The following is a 24,721-nucleotide window of genomic DNA, read 5'->3' on the forward strand; positions in this document are numbered from 1 at the left end:
ATGGTGCTTCATATTTTTTACTATTGTGATGATTAGTCACGAGCCGTGTGGATTTTTCTCTTAATTAATGAGAAAGAAGTGTCCCAAACCTTGAAAATTTTCTTCGTCCTGGTAGATAGGCAGTTTGGTAAGAAGGTGAAGATTGTTAGAAGTGATAACGGAACTGAATTCACATGTATGAGCAACTACTTCTTTGAACATGGAATTCTTTTTCAAACATCTTGCACAGGGACACCACAGCAGAATGGAAGAGTAAAAAAAAACATCGCCACATTCTTAATGTGGCACACGCATTAAGATTTCGGGGTCATCTTCCAATTAGGTTCTGGGGTGAATGTGTTTTGACTGTAGGTTATTTGATCAATAAAACACCATCCTCAATTTTGTGTGGGAAAACCCTATATGAAGTTTTATATGGGGAAGCACCCCATTATGAACACTTAAGGGCGCTAGAGTTACTGTGCTACGCACACACAAAGAAAAGAACTGGGGACAAGTTTGAGAGTAGGAGGCGTAGGTGTGTATTATTAGGATACCCCCTACGGACAAAAGGGTTGGAGATTGTATGACTTAAAGAATGATGAATATTTAGTCTCAAGAGATGTGGACTTCTACGAGACTGAGTTCCCCTTTATTGTAAGATCAAGTAACTTAGTTGACAATGTGGAAGTAACCCCGGACAAAATGGAGGAAGAGAGAAACCAAGAAGACTTCGAGGAAGATCAAACTGATAATATAGGAACGAACGAAACCGAGATGGATGAAGTACTGACACTGGATAACGAACCCACGGAACAGCTAGAATTGGACCTGACAGATACTGGTCTAGATAAAGAAAATGGGTGAAAGTAAAAAAAAAAAGATATCCGAGCTAACAATATAGCACCGGAGGAACAATTGGGTCGGGGTAAACGTCAGAAACATGAATCGATTTGGTTGTGCGACTATGTCACTGAACCATTTCGGAAAGAAAGTCCATCAACGCGTCCGCCCGATCCTCAGCAACTCTCAGGTATGCCTTATCCTTTAGCTCACTATATATCTTGTGATAATTTCTCCTTGCAACACCAATATTTCCCGACAGCAATCACCACAGGAACTGAGCCAAAAACCTTCTCGGAAGCCATGAAAAAGGAACATTGGAGAAAGGCAATGCAGTAAGAGATCCAAGCATTGGAGGATAATGGAACATGGATATTAGAAATATTGCCACCAGATAAGAAATCATTCGATGGGTGTACAAGATCAGATACAACTCTGATGAGACAATTGAGCGATATAAAGATCGGTTGGTTATTTTTGGAAATAAACAAAAGGAATGAATTGACTACAATGAAATGTTTTCTTCGGTTTCTAAGGTAGTAACTGTTCAGACCTTCATGGCAGTTGTGGCAGCGCATAATTGGGAGTTGCATCAGCTGAATATTCATAATGCCTTCTTGCATGGAGATCTTACGGAGGAAGTTTACATGAAATTGCCATCAAGATTTCGTGTACCTGGTCCGGACCAAGTGCGTCGACTTTGAAAATATTTGTATGGTTTGAAACAAGCCCCGTGGTGCTGGTTTGCAAACTTACCAAGTGCATTGATGAAATATGGATTCAAACAGTCATATTCCGACTACTCTCTATTCATGATGTACTGAGGGGGTATGCAACTTAACGTTTAAGTCTATGTGGATGACTTGGTTATCTCTGGAAACTATCATAGTGCCATTGAACGATTCAACGACTACCAACGTGAATGCTTTCATATGAAGGATTTGGGCCCCTTGAAGTACTTTCTCGGATTTGAAGTTGTATGAGGACCGACTAGGCTATTTCTCTGTCAACGGAAATATGCCTTGGACATAATCTCTGAGGCCAGTTTGTTGGGAGATAAACCACTCAATACTCCTATGGAACAGAATCACAATTTAGCACTAGCTAAAGGGGCCTTATTGGTAGACTAATATGCCTCAGTTTTGCAAGACCTGAGTTGTTGTATTGAGTGCATGTTCTGTTCCAATTCATACTGCAACTGAATGAAGCACACTGGAATGCGGCACTCTGGTTAGCGTGCTACTTTAAGAAGAACCCTAGACAAGACATTGTAATAAGAAGAGATTGTGATCTCCAGTTGTACGGATGGTGTGATTTGGACTGGGCTGGATGTCCATTGACTCGAAAATCACTTACTGGTTGATTTATCTCCCTCAGGAATTCACCTGTATCATGGAAGACTAAGAAGAAGCACATTGTCTCTCGATCGTCAGCGAAGGAAAAATATCGATCAAGGGCAATGACTGTCTATGAGTTGAAATAGCTAAAGGGAATTTTGCATAGTTTGGTTGTTGAACATTAATCTCCGGTGAAAATGTACTGTGACAGTCAAGTGGCATTATATATTATGTGAAATCCGGTGTTTCATGAATGAACTAAACACATTGAAGTCGACCGTCACTATGTTCGAGACGCGCTGTAGTCCGGAACTATATTTTCCAGACATGTGTTTACAAAAGCTTTGGGCAAATCATAGCATCAGTATTTACTTGGAAAGTTGGGCATTCATGAACCTCATGCTCCAACTTAATCGGGGGGGGGGGGGGTATTGAAACCGAATGTGACAAAACTAGTTGGTCCAGACACGTCGGCATTTCAGTATAACTGTAATAGCTATTTATGGTGAATTTGTAATTATGGTAAAATAGGATTTTAGTTCTTTTAGAGTAGGGTTACCTTGCTAGACTAGGGCAAGGAGAAACTTTACTTGTATATAAGGAGGTCATTATAATGAATGAAAGGTAGAAAGAATTTTCTCATTATTAGGCCTCTCTAAATTTCCGTCCGTATCTTGAATTTAAAATAGTCAATAGGATTAACTGACCATTATTCTTCTAAAATTTTAAAATTAAGTGGGGAAAGTGGAGGATGATTTATCAAATAACAAGCTGTAGAAGCCGCCTCAGCTCAAAATTCATGTCCCAACCCAACATTGGAGAGCATACATCTCTCTCTCTTAAGAAGAGTTATGTTCATATGTTCAGCAACACCATTGTGTGGAGGTTTACTATTAGTAGCTATGTGTCTACCAAAACAATGTATGAAGGGATCTGGTTATCTACCAGTTCCCTTATGTAGTGTAGTAAGTAAATAACACTAGATATTCACGTGGAAATCTCTTTGCTCAAGGGATTAAAAACCACGACCTACCACGTAGGATTTCAACTCCACTAAATGAGAAACTTTTATATTACAACCTCTTACAATCTAGGAATTAACCTCTCAGTCCCTTACCCTTACAATAACTCTATTGTAAGTTACACTCTTGACTACCACTAGCTAAGCACTCAACAAAGTTTGACTACCTCTAGCCAAACCAACTAATACACCTTGACTACCTCTAGACAAGTGTACCACTCAAAAACTTGTGAAGATAAACTTCCCACACGCAACTTTTGAGAATTTAGAATATCTACATAACAGTGAACAGTTGCAACTTGACAGTTGTGACTGTTGACTGCAAGTTGCATAGAGAGAACAGATAGAAAACCAGGTCTCGCTCTAGTTCTTTACGGTTTGACAATCATCAAAATATAAAACATATCATATCTTGTCAATTTTCCCCTTTTTGATGATGACAAACTTAGAAGCGATGTTCCCCTTGATTAGAAGCGATGTTCCCCTGAGGACCAGATCTCACTTGTTCCTCCTACACAGTACGCCATTTTAGAACACGACAACATATTACAAACAACAGAAGTACCAAGTATGGAAGACCTGGTTACCCTCTGATAGTACTAATGGTGTCAAAGACATATGTCAGTTTCCCAGTTTTCAAACCTTTTCCCCTTTTACAAGCACATGAGACATATGTCAGTTTTCCAATTTACAGACTTTTCCCCCTTTCACAAGCACATGAGACACATGTAACAGACCTTTCCCCCTTTCACAAGCACATGAGACATATGTACCATGTTTTCCTCTTTCACAAGCATGTGAGCTTCCCTTACGGTGCTCAGTCTTTATATTACTTTTCCCTATTTTGGCATCATCTAAAAGGGTAATTATTACAAGCAAAAAGAAGTTCAACATTACTAATTCAGAGCTATAGGGGAAACACAACATGAGATGTAAGAGAATTAGACAAGAAAATAATCAAGCACAAAACATAATAAATGTCCAAACAATTAATGTATTAGCAAAACATAGTAGGCAGGTCAGAAAATGCATAAAAATAAAAATTGTCATAGGTGCCAATCATTAAGCAAAAACATAAGATCATGGAACATGATTTAAAATAGGAGAACACAGGATGAGGAATTTTAACATAGGGAGACTAGGGATTTTGGGAGTGTTGAGTTAGAGCATTCATAAATTTGTCCACGCGTTCACTGTTGACACGCTGGTCCTCGAGCATTTGGTCCTTGAGCTCATCCACCTTCCGTGTCAATCTCTCATTTTCAGCTTTGAGCCTTTCAATCTCAATTCTTGCAGCCTCAAAGTACTATAAGAACTAGCTGCTTTCTCTTTCTCAGATAGTCGAGCCTGAAGAAGAGCATTTTCAGCTTTGACCTTTTGTAATTCAGCAGTGGTTATCTCTTGTGCCTCAAGTAGATTTGAGATTGTGGACGTACTTCCAACACTACCTTTCCTAGGTGTACATTCACATTTTTCTAGGATGGCCATGGAGAATATATGCTTCTTGGATCCCTTGGTAGCTTTGTCAGTCTTGACCTTGAAATGCGCAAATACCTTGGTTAGAAAGAACCCGTGAGGAAGCCCATGTTTTCTTTCAGGTGCGTTTGCCACCTTGATTATATACTTAATCATGATTGCAGTAAGGTTGATGGACTAGAAGTTAGTCAATGCCTCTATAAGCCCAGGTCTGTGATGGAGGGAACTACACTTTGTTGACCAATTCAAACATGAGTTGGCACTCCGATTTTAGCTCTTTCTTTAGGAGTCTTGCCTTTGCACTACATCTTCCACCATATCTTTGGCAATCGTGACTTTGAAGTTGCTTGAAGAAACTCCATCAATGGTCCTTATTCCTTCAATCGGAACATCTATAATTTCTCCTAGCACCTCTTCACTGACCAATGCAACGAGAGTGCTATGGTCATCAGAGTAACGGAGATTTGAAAAGAACACAACTACCTGTGCCTCGTAAGCACTTAGAATTGGTGGAACGAACAGATGACTCCATTTCTGAAAATCAACAATTTCAAGTAGTCCTCTCATTCCAAACTTGTCAGCGATTTCAGGGTCAAACACCCTACCAAGCAATACTTTTTGTTTGTTAAATTTTCCATTCTTTCCTTTTCACTTTGAGTAACAGTTTTTTCCACCCTCTGCTTCTTTAAGGAACCTGATTCCTCATTGTTTCTTTTCTTCCTTTTCTTTGAAGGTTTACATTCTTTTTTCGACTTGTCACCCCCAACTGGTGTGACCCTTTGCTCACTACTCTTCTTCTTTTCCTCCTTCTTCTTCTTAGAATTTTTCTTCTCAAGTGGAGCATCTTCCCCTTATGCCTCTACATCATCATCATCATCATCATCATCATCATCATCATTTACAACTGCAATTTCCACACCGACTAGCTCAATTTCATCAATCAATCGACTTTTTATTGGAGAACCTCTAGTATTTTTGGTACCTTTTGCTTTATTGTCCTTAAGAGTTGAGTCTAGAGCTACCTTTTCAGCCTTCTTTCTCAGTTTGGTTCTAGGTGTTGTTCGAGCAAAAGTAGTCCTCATTGTGGATGCAGGTTCACTCCCAGATCTTTTTCTCATCTTAAAGACAAGTGGTATCATCATGACCATGATCCCTCTCAGGTGAAATCTCAGCCAAAGGTACAACATCATGGGATACAGGTTCAAGACTTAAAACTAAGTCTAAGTTCATCCTGGAGGAACCTGGTGTCTTGTCCCACAAAGGAATTGTCCTGAGTTCAGACTTAGACACTTGTTGTGCTAAAAGAATAGGTCTCAACAAGTCTCTCCTTCACTTCTTCTGAAAGCCTTACATCCCCCAATTCACTCATGGTTTTTGCAAAATCTGCTATAAGAATGGCATCACTATCCAACTCTCTAGATCGACTCTCACCAATCCCAGAAATGGTCCCATCCACTTTTATGGGAGATTCCTCTACTAACTTTTTTATCGACTCCTCTACTTCTTTATGACACCAAAAGGAAGGAGAGTTACATTTTTGCACATTACTGGCTTCCTCAATTTCCTTGTTGATTTCTGCGGTTTGCTCCTCTTTGTCACTCACAACCTCTTCCTCATGCATGTCTCTCAAGACTAGGCTTTCGTTATCTTGACTCGACCTCTTTGTTTGTTAATGTATTGACTAGTAACTTCTACTCCATTGTCTTGTCCTTCCATCTTATCAGTATTCTGGAAATATTTTGAAACAGATACAGTATGTTCATTAATGATGGAGTCAGGTTTTTTGACTTGGTCTGACATTCTTGACGGAGGTACTAATTTTTTAGGGGTGCGACTAGTGATAGGAGATTCTGAGGAAGTGATGACGGGATCTTGATCAGAGGGAGTTTGGAGTTTTGGGGAAGACATACGCTGGTTCGATTCGGGCAGAATTTTGGCTTTGGATGGTGAAGAAGTGGGGTTAGTCTCAAAAATGACTTGAGTGGTGAATTCTTCGTTAGACATTAAGAGATTTTGATTCTAGGAAGGATAGAGAAGGTTCTGAGAGAGAGAGAGAGAGAGAGAGAGAGAGAGAGAGCAGGTTTGTGTGTCGAAGAAGAGAAGTAAGGAAGTAAGTTCAAATTTTGATTTCAAGTGAGGAAGGGAAAGTGAAATCATAGGTATTTAAATGGGTAAAGTGACGATTGGGTCGAGTTGCGAGTCATTTGATCCGACCGATTTAGAGAAGGTGTAACGTTTAGAAGAAGATCTCAAAAATTAAGAGAGAGCCATTTTGGTGGCTTGGAACTTAAATGAAAATTTCAATTTCATACAGGTGCTGAAGAAACTACTATCCTTGGTTGCAGAGACCAGGTCTCTTGACTGTTTTTGTTTAAAAGAAAAAAACAATCCAGGCAACCACTCTGAAATATGTAGTATCACTTATGCTTGCGTTGTTCTGAGACATCCATGAGTGTATACTTGTAACAGTACATATGCGAGTTAGATGTTACTGAAAAAAAAACTTCTTACCATAATGTACCTCTCCTCTTATCATAGCTATTGTAGAAAGGAAAGAGCTTCTTCTAATCATGTGGTTTGCTTAGTGTCAGCAACCTGGTCTTTTATGTTGCATAAAATGTTTTGCCTTGTTGAATAAGTTCATGCACTTACAAACCATACTCAGAAACATCACACTTTCTTGAGAGGTAGGAAGGACCAAGTCTCTTCATGTTTGCTCCAACATGGAATCTTTGATTACATATCTTCACTTTATGCCTTCTGCACCTTTGCTGCATCTTCTTCAGTAGTAGCCATTTTCAATATCATGGGAAAATGTCTTTCAAAACACACTCTTCTTAGAGTCCCTTGAGTGAGACAAAAATTCTTCATTTTCCAAAAGATATTTTGAGCATCAACACTTCATATATTACCTTTTGACTATCCTTTTCTCACTCAAGTCTTCTGGCTGGATTACTGACTCCGTTTGGGAACCCACACTGAATTGGGTTCGTTGAAGTGGTGAATTAGGCTTCCTCTTCTCCATTCAGGCAGGTCTTCTCCTTTCTGGTGAGGACCAGGTTCCTCCTATCTTGTCTTCTGTTTAGCAGTGTATTCATTTCTCTTAGGTGCATTAGTCTTGACAAGATAATTCCCTTCCAAGGGACTCCCTTGTTGGTGATGAGTGCACCTTGATCCTTCTTCTTTAAGAGGACCTTTGCTATGAGGATAGTTGGAGACATTAATCTTTTGAGATCCACGTTCTTATCTGTCCTTTGTATTCTTCATATCGAGGGCGTGGTTGAGGATCAAGTCTCTTGCAGAGATTTCTCCAGCTTGATGTTCACTTTGCACAGATTCTCCTAAAGTTCCTTATAATTTTTCATCTCAACTTCAGGACTTACTTTGGCTTGCTCAAGCTTTCTCTCCTACTCATCCTGAGCTCTGTTTGCTATCTCCTTCCCTCCAAACGGTATATTCATCAGCTCTTTGATATGGCTGTTTAGAAGAAAGTTTTCTTTAGTAACTTCCTCAACTTATTCTCGTATATCTACGATGCAAACGACCATATCATCCCTCTCTTGTTCGGTACTGTCAAGTTGCTCAGATAACTCCTTCTTTTCTTTAATGAGTCCACGAAGATCATTTATTAACTTTTTTACCAAGGAGATTAATCTTTTGTGAGAATGACCTCCCAGTTTTTCTTGATCATCAAGAAGATCTACTTCTTTTTCTTTGGTTTCATCATTAGCTCCAGATTTTTTTAAGAGACTTAGATTCAAATCACTCGTTGAGGATTCATTGTTGACTGCAGACTTGGGTGTATCACTTGAATCGAGTTCATCTTCAGATTCCCTCATCGAGTCTCTCCATGTAGTTAAGGCCTGCCTTATTAAGTTTTCAGCTACCTCCTTTCTTCCGAGCCTTTTATCAAACGCCAGATTTCTTATAACTATCCTATTGGAGTTGTCCTTGAGATTTTCACTGCGACTTCTTTTCTTCAGGGATTCAGCACTTTTCCGAATGACTCTCTGAAATCTGTGAGTATGAGATATGCGATTTCTAATTCGTCATCATCACTTGGCTCACTTCTGCCCTCAATATTCAGATTTTCCTTTTCTCTTCTTTGTTTGGTAGAGCAGCCATGAGAACGATCCTTTATAGGTGTTTATCTTTTAGAAAGAACCTACTCTGATACTAATTGTTAGTAGTTATGCGTCCACCAAAACAATGTATGAAGGGACCTGGTTATCTACCAGCTCCCTTATGCAGTGCAGTAAGTAAATAACACAGGATATTCACGTGGAAAACTCCTTGCTCAAGGGAATAAAAACGACCTACCACGTAAGATTTCAACTCCACTAATTGAGCAACTTTCAGATTACAACCTCTTGCAATCTAGGAATTAACTTCTTAATCCCTCAACCTTGCAATAATCCTATTGTAAGCTACACACTCTTGACTACCTCTAGCCAAGCACTCAACAAAGTTTGACTACCTCTAGCCAAACCAACTAATACACCTTGACTATCTCTAGACAAGTGTACCACTCAAAAACTTGTCAAGATTAACTTCCTACAAGCAACTTTTGAGAATTCAGAATACCTATACAACCAACTTCCTTTAGAAAAGAGTAAGTTTACAATTTATAGAACAAAAGACAAAGACTCAACAAACTTAAAGACCTAAAACATCTTCACTTGTAAGGACCAGGTCCTGCGGTTTGTTGTAGCTTTGCACTTGGAGGCACTTGAAGAACCTTGTGTTGGCTGCTCTTCAGTATGGTGAAATTAGGTCTTTCAAGGCTTACATAAGACCTAGTAACATGTTGCTTATATACTCGGGAAACATGAGAAGTGAGATGGAGACAACTCATCTTTTATGTTTGACCTTTAGTCCGCTACAACACTGCTGTCCTTGCACACAGTTAACAGTTGCAGCTTTACAGCTGTGACTATTGACTGCAAGTTGTACAGAGAGAACAGATAGAAGACTAGGTCTCGATCTGGTTCTTCACGGTTTGACAATCATCAAAACATAAGACGTATCATATCTTATCATTTGCCTATAAGGGTGTGAGTTCTAGAATTTTTTTTGATTTGCGTAGAATCATTCAATCAATCTTCACAAAACTCCAAACCATTATCACTATTGAGCTTCTTCATTTTTCTCCTAGTTTGGTTCTCAACAAGGTTCTTCCACTTCTTAAAAGTGGGGGAAAACTTCATTTTTGTGTTTTAAAAAAGAACGCCCAATTTTTGAGAGAATAATTATCAATAATAGTAAGCATATAATGACATCCTCCATGAGAAGGAGCATGAGAAGGCCCTTAGAGGTTGGAATGTGTATAATCAAGAATGTCTTTAGTTTAATTTGATGAGTTGTAGTAGAGAAACTAACTTTTTTTGTTGTTTCTAAATAATACAATGTTCACAAAACTCTAAATTGCCAATGACATGACCATAAAGAAGACATCTCTTGCTCAAGATATGCATGTAGTGCTTTTATCGCAGTAGAAAGTCGTGGTCATGTTCATTGGCTCTTCTTGGGTGGATTATACAGGTCGGGGAGGAGGAAGGGGGAGAGGGGGGGGGGGGTGTTCTTGTTTAAATGGGTGGGTTTAATTAATATTACAAAAATTACACGTGGCATATTTAAATGACACCATATGAAAATTTAAAGTCACAGATATTGCCGTGGATGGTGCGCTAGTTTTGGGGGTAGATTTGAGCCGAAAAACAAACGTTAAGGGTATTTTTGTATTCAAAGGTTAACGAAAGTTATTTATGAGTCATTTTGAATAGGTTGAGGGCATTTTTGACCCTTTTCCATTAAAAAAATGAAGTCGATAAATCAATATGATCGTGTGAGCGCATATTGACAAAGAGAGACAGGAAGAGAGTGTATGTCAGTCAAGCCTTTCCTTTTTTGATCTTTTCATTGAAGAATTAATATCACATTTAACCAAATCCTTCATGTCTCTCGTCAACCTACATCACATGCTTAAGATGCGATCAAAACTCTAATTGTAACTTAAATTATTTACTCATGCATTATTATGTAAGAAACAATTTATTTACTCTAAAATCAAGCATAAGATAATTTAATGAAGCTTGCAAGGCCAGGCGCTGGTCCAATAATGCTAACAATTTGCAGCCACAGGCTCAAGCAAGATCTAATCATTTTCAGATCAAATTAATTCTATCTTTTTTCTCATCCAAAAGCATAAAAATCAATACATAAATGAAAATCTTTGTCCCTCTTTTGCTCATAAGTTATAAGCAACTATTAGGTTTTTCAAGACCAGAAGCTCTTCCTCCAACATTAACACAAGAAGCTTTAGCTGAATGATCTTTGTTATAACTGAGATTCACATCTTGCATTTTTATACCACTGCATGGGTATTTTTTGCTACAGTCAAATTTCACTGCAACTTCTGTTGCCGATGTTCCATGTATATCTTGATACGTTACACCACTAATTTTAACACTTGAGCCCTAAAAATAATTTCAGAAAAAATGAAGAATACATGTAAGATTTCAATAATCAATAATTGAGTGGAAATTTTGAATTTTATAATTTACCTGTTCAGGACAATGTTCATGATTTGGACAGTAATTTTGATTTATGATGATTGGATTTTGGACATTGTTCATTACTACATGTTGAAAGAGAACATCCTTAACAAATCCATTGCTACGCCTTGCCCAAGTTTTCACCCTAAGACCATTCTCTGTCCCAGTAAATATAGTAGTTTTAACTGTCACATTTTGAACTCCAGGCTCTTGCAAATCCCAACCTAAGCTGCCAATGCTGCACCAACACAATCATCACCAGTGCCGATGTGGGAATTCAATATTGTAATGCTGGATGATGATTGTAAATGAATGCCATCGGTGTTGGGGCTGTTTACTGGAGCTGAAACTTTCACTCCTTGTAACTTGGCGTTATGGCAGCCATCTAACAAAATGTGGAACATTTGGCTGTTTTGTGAAGTTAATCCGCTTATAACAATATTCTTTGAGTTGTAGAAAGCCAATGCCTGCACCAAATAGATAGTTTAGTAAATTAAGAAGAATTATTTAAGAGAACTATATAGTCATGAATTTGGATGCATGATTGATTGAATCTTGGTTAATGATTTAATTGCCTGGCAAATTGAGATTTCCGTTTAAACATGTCCTGAGTTTAAATACATAGAAGAATTATTTAAGAGTTAGAAACTTATATGATCACTCAATTTTGGGTAATTGGCAACCATAGTCACTCAACTTTGTTTTGTCTTCAAAAAGTCACTTAACTTTGGGTAAGTTACCCCTATAGTCACTCAACTTTATTTTATCTTTCTAAAGTCACTCAACTTTTGGCAAGTGACCTCTATAGTCACTCAACTTGGGTAAATGACCTCCATAATCATTTTAGCCGAAAATATTATTTTCGGTACATACTTAATGACGTGGAAGTTTTAATTTATTTAAAAAAATTAAAATCAATAATTAAATTTATTTATTTAGGATTCAATTCATCATAATTAGAGCATATATTAAAGTTTAGGCATCATTAATACATTAAAATAATGAACTTAGACAATATATATCAAATAATATTGCAAGGCATAAATAATAAAAAGAATTATTCTAATAATATAAAATTCTAGAAAATTAAACAAGTGAGCTAATAAACCTTAGCCAGATTGTCAGCAATAACAATTGAAGTTTACAAAAATTTATTGTAACAGTAGTAGAAGATTTAACCATCCGACAAAAAAGTTAATACCATTTTTCATAAGGTATAGGACAAATAACATTTGAAAAGGAGAATGTTAGTATTGAATTCTCTTCATAATCTTTACTTAAAAATCGTACTTCACAAGTAGAGTGAAGGTAATATTTTTGTTATATATAAACTGTTAGAGTTCTCTTAATATAAACAAAGAATATAGTAATTAAAAGGGCTCAAAAATTAGTTTAGGTCACATGTTTAGATCAAAGGGCTCAAAAATTAGTTTAGGTCACATGTTTAGATCCTTGGTATGGCACTCTAATTTTGTGTAGAATCCTTTTATAAGAATTTCTATTCTTCAAAATAGATCTTCCAAAAAGTTTTTAAGTATCTTTTTTATGAATAATTCTTTTGATAAATGAAGCTGTATTGGAATAACTGCAGATATTTTTTTTTTTTTATTCTGTTTGCTCCCAAAACTCAAAAGAAAATGGTTCCTTATAGAAAATTGTATTAACTTTTTTGTCGGATGATTAAATCTTATACGGTTGTTATTAGTATTGTTTCAGTAACTTTTGTAGACTTCAGTTGTCATTGCTGACAGTCCATCTAGTTGGGTTTATTAGCTCATTGTTTAATTTTCTTGAAATTTTTATTCTTAGAATAATTCTTTTTATTATTTATGCCTTGCAATATTACTTGATATATGTTGTCTAAGTTCATTATTTTAATGTATTAATGATGCCTAAACTTTAGTATATGGACTAATTATCATGAAATGAATCCTAAATAAATAAATTTAATTTTTTTTGTTACTAAATTAAAACTACTATGGCAAGGGAGACCTAATCGTATTTATGGTAACACGATCATGGAGCTCCCGAAGCCTCTGTCCGTCCTCCAGCTGTCACGTCATTAAGTATGTACAGGAAAATAATATTTTTGGCTAAAATGATTATGGAGGTCAATTACCCAAGTTGAGTGACTATAGAGGCCACTTGCCAAAAGTTGAGTGACTTTAGAAAGATAAAACAAAATTGAGTGACTATAGAGGCAACTTACCTAAAATGAGTGACTTTTGAAAGACAAAGTAAAATTGAGTGACTATGGTGACCAATTATTCAAAGTTGAGTGATCATATAAGCTTCTAACTCAATTATTTAAGAGAAGTTTCCGTTAAAGATCTAGACAGTCGAAAAGTGGCAAATGTGAATTAAGGCTAGTTTAAAAATAAAGATTTTCGTTTATTTCAACAATTTCGTATATACATTGACCGTATAATGAAATTTAGACTATTAGTTTGCTTTTGATCTATTTTAGCAGCACTAGCAGAGTAAGGAACTATGACAAAGGGATTAAAAAATACAACCGTATAAAGAAATTTAGACTATTAGTTTACTTTTGATCTATTTTAGCAGCACTGGAGTAAGGAACTATGACAAAGGGATTAAAAAATACATAAATGTCACTCCTGATATTTAATTCTCTTGTGTCAGGAGATTCAAAACTTTATTCATGTAAAAGAATTATTTTTACCCTTTATACACAGTATAACCGTCTAAAAAAAAATCCAATTAAATCTCTTCATTGCATGCATGTGGCTCCGCTACTGTGTTGGCAGGTAAACCTGCGTTATGTTCGAGGTTACTATTATGTGTAAGTGACCATGATAATGTTTTTTCACATGATTATTATAAGTCTATAGAAGGTAAACTCCATTTTCAAAAGGTGCAAAACATACCGTAGATCCTTTAGGGCAACTCTTGCCTGAATTTTTGCAAGCCCAAAGAGAAGAGCCTTGTCCATCTAGTGTTCCACCATAGATGGAAACTCTACTAACTCTCTCAAATTTAATCCAGTTTCCAGCATTCCCATTGACATTATAATCAGAAGGAGCTAAGAGTGTGCCATCAATACGTATAGTAATAGCCTTACTCTTGCATGTTTGGCCATAAAAATACGCGCGACGAACCAAATATTTACCCGGTTGCACGTATATAGTGGCCGGGCTCGTAGAAGCACAGGCTGCAGCCCATGCACTTAAAAAGGCCTTGGATGAATCTGTTTTGCCATTGGATTCGGCTCCATATTTTTGGACATTGTACATTGTATTGGCAGCTAGTGATAACTTAATTATAAAGAAGAAGATAATGAAAAGAAGTGGGAGGAGAGACAAAAAACTCATTTTGGTGATAACAATATTGTTTATTTGATAGTGAGGTCTAGAGAGATGGTGAGAGGCTATGTTATTGGATGAAGTGATGAGGAAATGGAAAAGTTGGGAAGGGTATTTATAGGGAAAGCAGAGAACAAATTAAGCCGCAATTGGGTCAATGTTCTGTTGTTCATATATGGACATGTTGTAACAACTGACAAACAGAATCAGACTTGTGAATGAGTTTAATTTTTGCTTATACACCGACATTGTAAGATAAATACAGGTAGCTATTCATGATAAATGGGATTAGTAAATGAAAAATGAGGCATACTATTACCTACTTCAATAGGTTCAGATAATTAAACAGACAATGTAAAAGTTCTTTACACTATTGATATAATATAAGTATGAATGTACTTTGTCAATACACGTCCTTCTCTTTTTCTTTTGATTATTTCATTTTTGGGTTGAGGGAGGGGGAGTATTTACATGTCAAAGGTTTAAGAAGTTGTGGGAATAACATGTGTTTCATATATTTACTTTTATTTTTGTTAGTGGAGAAAGGGGAATGTTAGACCTTGATAAAGATCAACATATGAAAAATCACATGATAAGAGACTGAATTCACGGATTGCGGCCTCCATAGTTTAAGGAGAAATTCCGGGGGAAAACAATTCCAAATATATGGCCAATATCTGATATTTTATCTTACCTATACTGTGTTGTACGTGACTAATTAAGGCTGAGAAACATATCTTACATGAACCAAGAAAATAAAAACTGAAAAGCAGGTTGACAAACGAGAAAAACTGTTGCATTAAGAAACTTCTTTGTTTAGACAATAAACTGGGGACCTTTTGGCATAAAGACCAATTTAATAATGTAAAATCCAGCATAAGAAATTACATCCACGTAATCATATTTTTAATTTATATTCGCATAGCAATTCACCTATTGCATCCACTGTGTATCAACCTTGTATAAAAGTGTATAATAATGTATAAGAGGTGGTTTATACACAATTCTACACATGTATATAATATTATACAAACTTATACATACAAAAAAACCATCTCCATCTCCAAAATTCATTATCAATGAGTAAAATAAAGGTAGAGAGCATCAAGCATCAAACATGGAGAACAGTACTACTACAACAACAAAATGGAATTTCAAAGAGAACAAGAAAATTGGTGAGTGTTTCGGGTCTTACCATAAGAAGTATTCTTAACCAGTTGAGGTCTTGTGTTGACCCAAGTGATACCCGACCGTTATCCCTCTCGGCCATAGCGATCCTTTTTTTTTTTTTTTACTCCCCTCAAACAATAATTGGTCCTAATAACCCCTATGTACTTGGCTATACATGGAGTAATTAGGACCAATTATTGTTTGAGGGGTAACAATTATAAAAAAAAAAGTCAACTATAAGGGGGTATTAGGATCAGATATAGTTTAAGGGGGGGTCTGAACAAAACACACAAAATTTAGAGGGCTCTTAAGATATTTTGCCTAGATTAAATGGAATTAGATAGCAAAATTATTGTGTCATGCACAAATAGCTAGCTGGGAAATTCATACAAAGGAGTCCTCCACCAGTTTACAGCTTTCCAGTAAACAAGTAAATTGGAACATTACCTAGTATTAGATTACGGCATTAGATTATGTAAACGGAAAATTTGCTTCATCGATGCATATCGCTTAAAACTCAATCATTAACAAAGTTTAGCTTTTGAACACTAACAATGTAAAAAATTATACGCTATCAGATCATTTAGAAAGTAATTACATGTAATTGCATATTAGTTACGTAAAAATAAAGATCTATATGTTACTAAGTTACAACATGCCGATTTACACCGAGTTAAATCATTGAGAAAATTGAAAATCAACTCGGGAGGAAGAACTGGTAATAGGCACAAAACCATCCATTCTGACTCTATATTTGTTCGAATAAAATGCTTAGACCATTCCACGAGTCTAACCAAAAGTCTTTTTTCGTCTTCCAACTTTTCGATTTTCCCATTCATTCCCTGTGTGCCCCCCTTCCCCCAATTCTTCCCATTCTACCAACAAATTCTCTATAATAATTCGTAAATCTAGATCAACTAATTATTCTCAAATAGCTCACCTCCACCAGTACATATTTTTCGATTGTGAAATGTATAGAAACCCTGGATAGTAAAGCAGAAACTAAATGCAAGAACTTAATGAATTGCTTGAACTGCAAGTATGTCGATGATTTAATGTGTAGAAAACAACAACCTATGGGGTTTATATTTTTAACCTATGGGAATACAAGTCTAAGATATGGACAAAGTAGTGGACATGCTCTATATCCAGCTTAATTATGATGCTACGTACGCTTTAGATTTCTTGGTCTTTAAGTGATAGAATTTATGTTGATTGTACGACTTTTTTGCATGTGAATTGAATTTTTTACTAGAAAAGGCTGCCCGATAGCATATTGTTTTTGAGTTTAAGATATATACAACGTCAATAATAAAAAAAATTATAACAAGTTGAAGAAAAATAAAGAATATGTAACAATCACTCAAATTACTGCCTTTTTTTTCAATCCTTCTTTTTTTTTTCTATTAATAATTTACTTTCTCCTCCTTTTAAATAAACTTGAGAAAAAAATGCAGGAAGCAGAGTATTGTTCTCTTAATTCTTCTCCTCTGTTGATGAAGGAATTCCGATATCAAACATATTACATACTTCAATGAGATAATGAGACATAGTGTCAAGTGCCTTAGTTCATCACTATCGTCAGCTCATTACCATTGCCTAAGTTTCTAAACTTGGAATGGATGGCGGAGCATATAGGTAGCAAGCAATTATATGGATACAATGCTTATTCATAGAAGCTTTGTCCGCTCTCGCGAGAATTGTATGCGAGTGGTCGTCGAGGGACTTCCCGAATGATCGTACCAAGGAATTCTATCTACTCCGTGCAGTTATATTTATGGTTGTTGATCCGGCAGAGTTGACCCGAAGATTCAAGCCATTCAGTAAGAAGGCACAAACTGATCTGCATGAGTCAAGGTTCACATAGTAATACTTGCTAGCACGTTTCTCGCAAGGAATAATTGGTATAAGTTAATATTACTTACTTTCATAGCAAGCAATGCACTAGATAAAAATATCTGTATCTAAACATCCATATATAGGTTACGTTTAATATAACTTTCAGGAAATTCAAGATCTAAAACGCTAATAGTGTTATTAAAAGATGCATGTGCACAACTAGGCTACCCAATAAATATTACTTATAGAAGATTAATGCTAATTGTCAAAATGCATCACGTGATGCTATGATGATATGTGCCTATGAACATTGTCAAAAGACCAGCCTAAAACATGGAATTCCCAGAACAGGTTGCACGCATTTATGAGCTTATGTCCCATTCTTCAGTACGTCTCCGTTTTACATGTTTAGCAACATAAAGGAAATTAAAGTAGTGGATAAATCTAAAGTGGTCAACCTTAATTTGTGGCTATAATTTCTCTAAAAATCATCTTAATTACTACTTAAATAAGATAGACGTCTTCTGCCTTTTCTTTCATTTGAATTTTTGTTTTTCGAATTCAAGAAATTAGAATCCAAATTCAATTCAAATAAGTTCGGATTTAATCGATTTTCTTAAGTTCGGTTTCGGATTAATAATTTCTCATTCCCATCACTAGGGGTGTACATGGACCGGGTTGATTCGGATTTTTTAAACGTCAAACAAACCAATTGCTTCGGGTTTTTAAATTTATACACCAAACCAAACCAATAAAATTAGGGTTTTTCAACCTCAAGTTTTCTCGGGTTATTCGGTTTTCTTAGGTTATTCGGGTTTTTTTTCGGAATAGTCTTGATACAAAACATATAACTTTTACTTCAAATATTTCTTTAGTCCTAGTAAGATACAATTATGTAATTAAGGTGTTTCATAAGAAAATAACACAAAATGTGAGAGAAGTGATGACATTGTATTAAAATATTCAACAAAAGATAATAAAATCGGTTAAAATAAATATTGCTAATTAATAAGCCATAAAGAAAATGACCATAATCTAAAAATACTAAGTCATGCTAAAATAAGTACGGCTAATAAGTATTAATTACATAATAAGAAAAAAAAACTTAAGTTATGTATTTTCACTCTCTAAACCAATTATGTAAAACTAAAGAATAGATATCCAACATTATTGTCATTTCTATGGGTAGATTGAAATTCGTTTGTTAGTATTAGTGTTGAGTTGGTTTTGGTTTGGACTTTATATGAGTTACTAACATCCATAGGATATAAAACTTATTCACATTCAAAATCCTAAGTTCACGCTTGAATAATATGATAATAGATGAAAAACTATGAAAAAAATTAAGAAATATTTATAAATTACATTACAAATAAATATTTTTATGTATAAAATATTTTAAAAATTGAATACATATAATGTCGAGTTGGTTTGGTTCAGTTTGACTTTTTTTAGGTAAAACCAAACCAAACCAATTATGGTCGGGTTTTTTTTTTCCAACACCAAACCAATCACTATTATCCAAATAAAATTAAATGTTCTTTCAAGCAACTATACCATTCTCAAGAAAACTTCTAACCCAAACAAAGTAAAACCATCTTTAGATAGATCATACTATTGATATCTATTTTCAAGTCAACCACTACCCAATCCTTATACACAATGTGCAATTTAACATCAATTAATACATATGCTTCTTAATGACCAAATACCACTACTCCTCAAATGACAATGAAAAATATGAAAAATGCAAGTCACAATGAATGCATGTATCTTAGTTTGACAATGAATTCACTACAAAAAAAAAAGGTGCAATTAGCGGAGGATGAAAAAGTAATTTGCGGAGGTTAATAACCTCCACTATTTGCGGTCACGGAGATTCACCAAACCCCCGCAGTTGACGCCACCACAATCAATTTGCGGTGGATTACTGCGGGGGTTTTCCCAACCAAGATCTCGAAATAGTATGGGGTCAAACCAAAATATTAATCATATTAAACACAAATAAGGATTACATAGTTGGGAATTTAACCCAGCAGTCACGTTGCATTGCAAACGACTAGTAGCAACAGTTACAACTTAAGTAGTAGTAGTAGCACTATTTACATTAGCAAAGTAGACAGGTGTTGTAGTTGAACAAAAGAAGTTAATATCCCAAGGACTATCTTTTCGTAGGAATGTAGTTCCTAGTTTATCAGCAGTAAGTATGTCCATTGCATTTGTTGGTGGTTCAGCAAAAACATGCAGTGAAACCCTATTAGTACTAGTTGTTGACATTCCTATTTGAGCCATCCTATCCGCTAAACTATTCTGCTCCCGGTAGATTGTTTGATCGAAGGGCTATTCAACAGGATGATCAAGTGCCTGCAATTATTGACCAAAGACGCATGTAAATTGTTAACTGCATGTTACATTTGTATTACCCGTGTTTAATGAGTTTCAATTTCAAGAGATGTAAAATGATATTGATGAGCAACAATTAACCTTTCCAGGGTTACTAGAGCTAGAAATCTTCTTGCATCCATGGGTCCGCTAGCTGCTAGCTGCGTCACTCGGCTGCAAAAAAAAGAAGATGAGAGATTTGTGAATACATTACCAAGATGTGATCATTAGCGGTCAAAAGAACACAATCAACTCCAAATTATAACTGGAAAATAATGAACTTTTTTCTTCTTTATATCATCCATAAAGATAGTTGACAAAAGACATCAAGAGAATTATCATGTGGCTCTATGAAAATTAATCTGTGACATAGCTGGAAAATTTCAGACCATACTCGAGCAAAGTTACAACAACTTAGTGACCTACCTATATGCATACAAGGTCTGCAGATGTGATTGCCTAAAAATTAAAAAGTATTAGAGTTTCGAGCATGAATCCTCACTGGATATACAAGGGGAAAGGATCACATCTTAACCACAATTTGTGTAAGTGATAACTCATCAGTATCCAGCTTCTAAATTATGTGCAATGGCATCATCAATTTCCTTCAATGATCTGAACTGGTAAAATTAGTCCTAAAATATCTGTCCATTTTCACGTGTTAGATGCATTATGACTCAAACTTATTACAGTACTTCACAAATTCCACCCCTACCATTGGGTTGAACCACAATACAGGCAAGAATTCTCAACCTAGCCTGACTAATGGCAAGTCTTACTTCCAGAGAAAAATCACGGTAGATCTGCTTGTCTTATATTTTTTAACATAAAAATGGCCCATATTACGTAATGATGTAGACTGAAGGATATGAAAGTAGAATCATTGCAGAGGTTTATGACTTCTAAGATGTCAAAAATTGAGCGACTGAGTACTAGTGCAAACAAGCTCTATTAAGTAATTAGATTAAGCTATTAGATAAAGTACAATCAAGAAAATTTTAGGGAAGTGAAGAGCCCAGTAAATCAAGCAGAAAATGAAAATAAGCAAATTGTTTTACCGTTATAGGAGGAGAACCAAAGATCCCAGCAAACGGTTCCAGTATTGACCCTTCCTTCATTATCATGTAGGCTTTGAGAGTATTCAACAATTTATCATACTTGTCTTGGCATCTGAAAGAAGAACATCCAAAGAAAGGAGATTGTGTGTACAATTTCTGGATTCATAATCTAAAAATAATAAAATTATTGTAGTTACGTATATTAAAAAGGAATAAAAAAAAACTATACGAAGAAAACACTATTATATCATTCACTCACCTGCTTTGGGAACCAATCAATAAACTCTTTATTAACTCTCTTCTCTATAACTATTGGTGAAGGTGTTCGTCCTCTTGCACTTTTTCTTTTGTAATCCCTAAATTCACTTCAAAAAACCTAACTGTATTAATTTTAATCACTTTAACTCAACACTTTTTTTCCAAAAATCATATCAATTTTATTTACTTACTCAATAAATGGCTTCATTGCTTCACAATTAAATCGCATATATCGATGAGCTTGAGTCTTCTCCAAAGGTTTCAAGGGGAACGTAGAGGAGCCTCCGACTGATTTACCTTGTCGGGGGAACATAGAGGACATTTCATAAGCCTCATTCAGATTAGGTTCATCATTTACACGTCTAGGCCTATTCACCCTTGACTCAATCCCCTCAAAGTAACGAGAACAAAAAGTTAGAGCTTCTTCAACAATGTAACTGTCAGCTATGGAACCTTCTGGTTGTCCCTTATTGCCTACGAGGGACTTAAAATGTCCTAACAACCTATGACAGAAAATGAAGAAGTTTTAGAGCAACCACTTGTAGTAGTATCACAAATTAATTCACAAGTAAGTCTAAATAAGAAATATTTTGCCTTTCAACAAAATACATCCACCTGTAATGTACCGGACCACCTTGTATTGCTTCATCCACTAGATAGATAGTTAAATGAATCATTACAGTAAAGAAAGACGGAGGGAATAAAATCTCCATGTGGCAAAGTGTAAGCACAATACGATCTTGTAGCTTTTCCAGGTCCGCAAGACTCAAACTTTTAAGACAAAGTTGTCTGGAAAAAAAAAAAGCTCTACTAAGACTGCAATAACCTCATTTGGTAGCACATTGCAATTGCTATTGCTAGCAATTGTTGCATAATGATGTGACAATCATGACTTTTTAATCCGGAATTCTTCTTCTGATCCAGATCAATACAATGAGAAATATTACTTGAGTAACCATTCGGCACTAAGACATTTCTTAAAGTTCTAAGGAATGCCTCTTTCTTGTTTTTTGGAATTGTAAACACACCAAGCCGATAATGTTCATTCTCATTAGGTCAAAGTTCACACCTTAAACCCATATCTTGTAGATCTCTTCGTGCCTTAATGTTATCCTTTGACTTGTCTTTATCATTGAGCAAACAATATATAACATTGTCAAATACATTCTTTTTAATGTGCATGACATCTAAATTATGGCGCAACGAATTGAATTACCAATATGAAAGATTAAAGAATATGCTTTTTTTCCTCCACTGTTGTGTTGCACTTTCCCCAACATTTCTTTGTCTAGGTCGTTTTCTTCTCTCATTCAACTCTGCCGGTTTTCCAAATGTAATATCTATATCTTTCACTTGCTGTAAGATATCAGTCCTAGATAACTTTCTTGGCGGGTTTCTTTCCTCCACATTACCATCAAAGCAAAGTCTCACCAATCTAAACTTATGAGTTTTTGCTAAAAATCGACGATGACCAATAAAGCACCACTTTCTAATGTGACAAAGCCGACAAGGTTCTGCATCAAAATTACAACTGGGACATGCTAAACCAGTATGTGAGTTCCAACCAGATAAGACATCGAGTCTGAAAAAGTCACTAATTGTCCACATAAAAGCTGCTCTCATTCTAAACACCATACTTTTTGATGAATTAAAAGTTTCAACACGCTCACTCCACAACTCATTCAACTCCTTAATAAGGGGTTGTAGGTAAACATCTATGTATTTCATGTCGTACGTGCAGTGTTATCAAAAGCGAAAAGCGCAAAAAAGGTCTAAGGTCAGCTGGGGCTTTAAGCGCAAAGCGCAAACAAAGCATGGGCTTTAATGAAAAAAGGCGCAATGGTGCAAAAATACAAATATATATATATATGTTTAGTCCAAGATTAATAATAATAAGCATGAATAACAAATATATGGACAAAGAAATTGTAAAAATATTACGATAGAGTGAAATATTAATCATCTAGTGTCACCTCTCCAAGAGAGGCTCATTGGCAAGGAAAAGTATGTTTTAGAGCCTTGATGATGACACTGAAGCGCACATAAAGCGAGGCGAAGCGCTCAACATATTTTGAGCCTCGCTTCAGGGCTTAAGCGCGCCTTTGATAACATTGCGTACGTGGACCTGGAATGATCATCAACAGGATGAAATTAGCTTGTTTCATACACAACCAAGGAGGAAGGTTATATGGAACCAAAACAACTGGCCAAATGCTATAAGTAGTACTCATCTTGCCAAAAGGGTTGAAGCCATAACTAGCTAAGCCTAATCAAACATTTTGGGGATCAGATGCAAATTCAGCAAAAGTTAAATCGAACCTCTTCCATGACTTACCATCTCTGGGATGCCTCATGATCCCATCCTTGTTATTGTTCTCAACATGCCATCTCATATACTCTGTTGTCTTAGAGCACATGAACAATCTCTGTAACCTTGATTTTAATGGAAAGTAATGCAAAACTTTTGTTAGCTTCTTGTTTCTTCTTGCCCGTAGCAGTCACAAGATGTTCATTTCTCTTCTTATTAGGCTTCTATATAGAAGTATGACAATACTTGCATGTTTGCTCATTAGCATCATTCCCCCAATATAACATACAATCATTTGGACAAGCATCTATCTTTTGATAATCAAGACAAAGCTTACTGATGAATTTTTCGGCCTAATAAAAAGAATCAAGGATCCAGGCAAATTTAAATGCATCCCTTAACAAATCTAGTATCATGGTCATTCCCTTGTTACTTAGCCCAGACAAACACATTATGTGATACAGTTTTAATAAAAATTCTAGCTTTGAGTACTTAGACCCTTCATATAATCCTTGATTTCCATCTCTAAGAAACTCAAAAAATCTTTGTTATTTGTAGATGACTCATCATTTAATATTTCTCCATCCACTTGTTGTGTCGGACCTTCATCAATGCCCTCATGCCTTAATCCCCCGTATCCTTCATTGATTAAAAGTTCAACAGGATTTTTAAGAGGCAGTGTATCATGTGTAACCTCAAAGTTTCTAGCATTATGCAGTACATTTCTTTCACCGTGAATATCCCAAGTGACATAATTTTGAGGGAATGGCTTGTCAATCAAATGATTAAACACTGTTTCTCTAGTCTGCCACTTTGTATATCCACATGTAGGATAACGACATTTTATGCTATTTCCAACAACAACATTCGTTAATGCAAAATCCAAAAATCGATTTAAACCAAGCATGTATTCAAGGGTGTTCCTTGGCTTTTTAATACAGGATTTATCCATAGAAAAATATGAACTTTAAGTGCGACGATAAACCTTTCAGAATATGAAGAGAAAATATTAGTTCTCCTTAATTAGATAGAAAAAAAATATTCAGAATATTACCTATGAAAAACACTCAAACTACAAAACTGTAAGTCTCCAACTATGAAAGGGGAAAAATGCAGAAACAGAAGCATTTAGGGGGAAAACAAAAGAAGTACCACACTAGCAGCTTAATCTCA

At 35.7% G+C, this 24,721-nt stretch overlaps 1 pseudogene; it reads right to left on the minus strand.

Moving 5' to 3' along the window:
- Positions 1-10,862: 10,862 nt before the first annotated feature.
- On the minus strand, positions 10,863-14,601 carry LOC132611367 (polygalacturonase-like; annotated as a pseudogene).
- Positions 14,602-24,721: the final 10,120 nt, after the last annotated feature.

This window comes from Lycium barbarum, chromosome 9 (genome assembly GCF_019175385.1).
Source record: "Lycium barbarum isolate Lr01 chromosome 9, ASM1917538v2, whole genome shotgun sequence".
Taxonomy (NCBI): Eukaryota; Viridiplantae; Streptophyta; class Magnoliopsida; order Solanales; family Solanaceae; genus Lycium; species Lycium barbarum.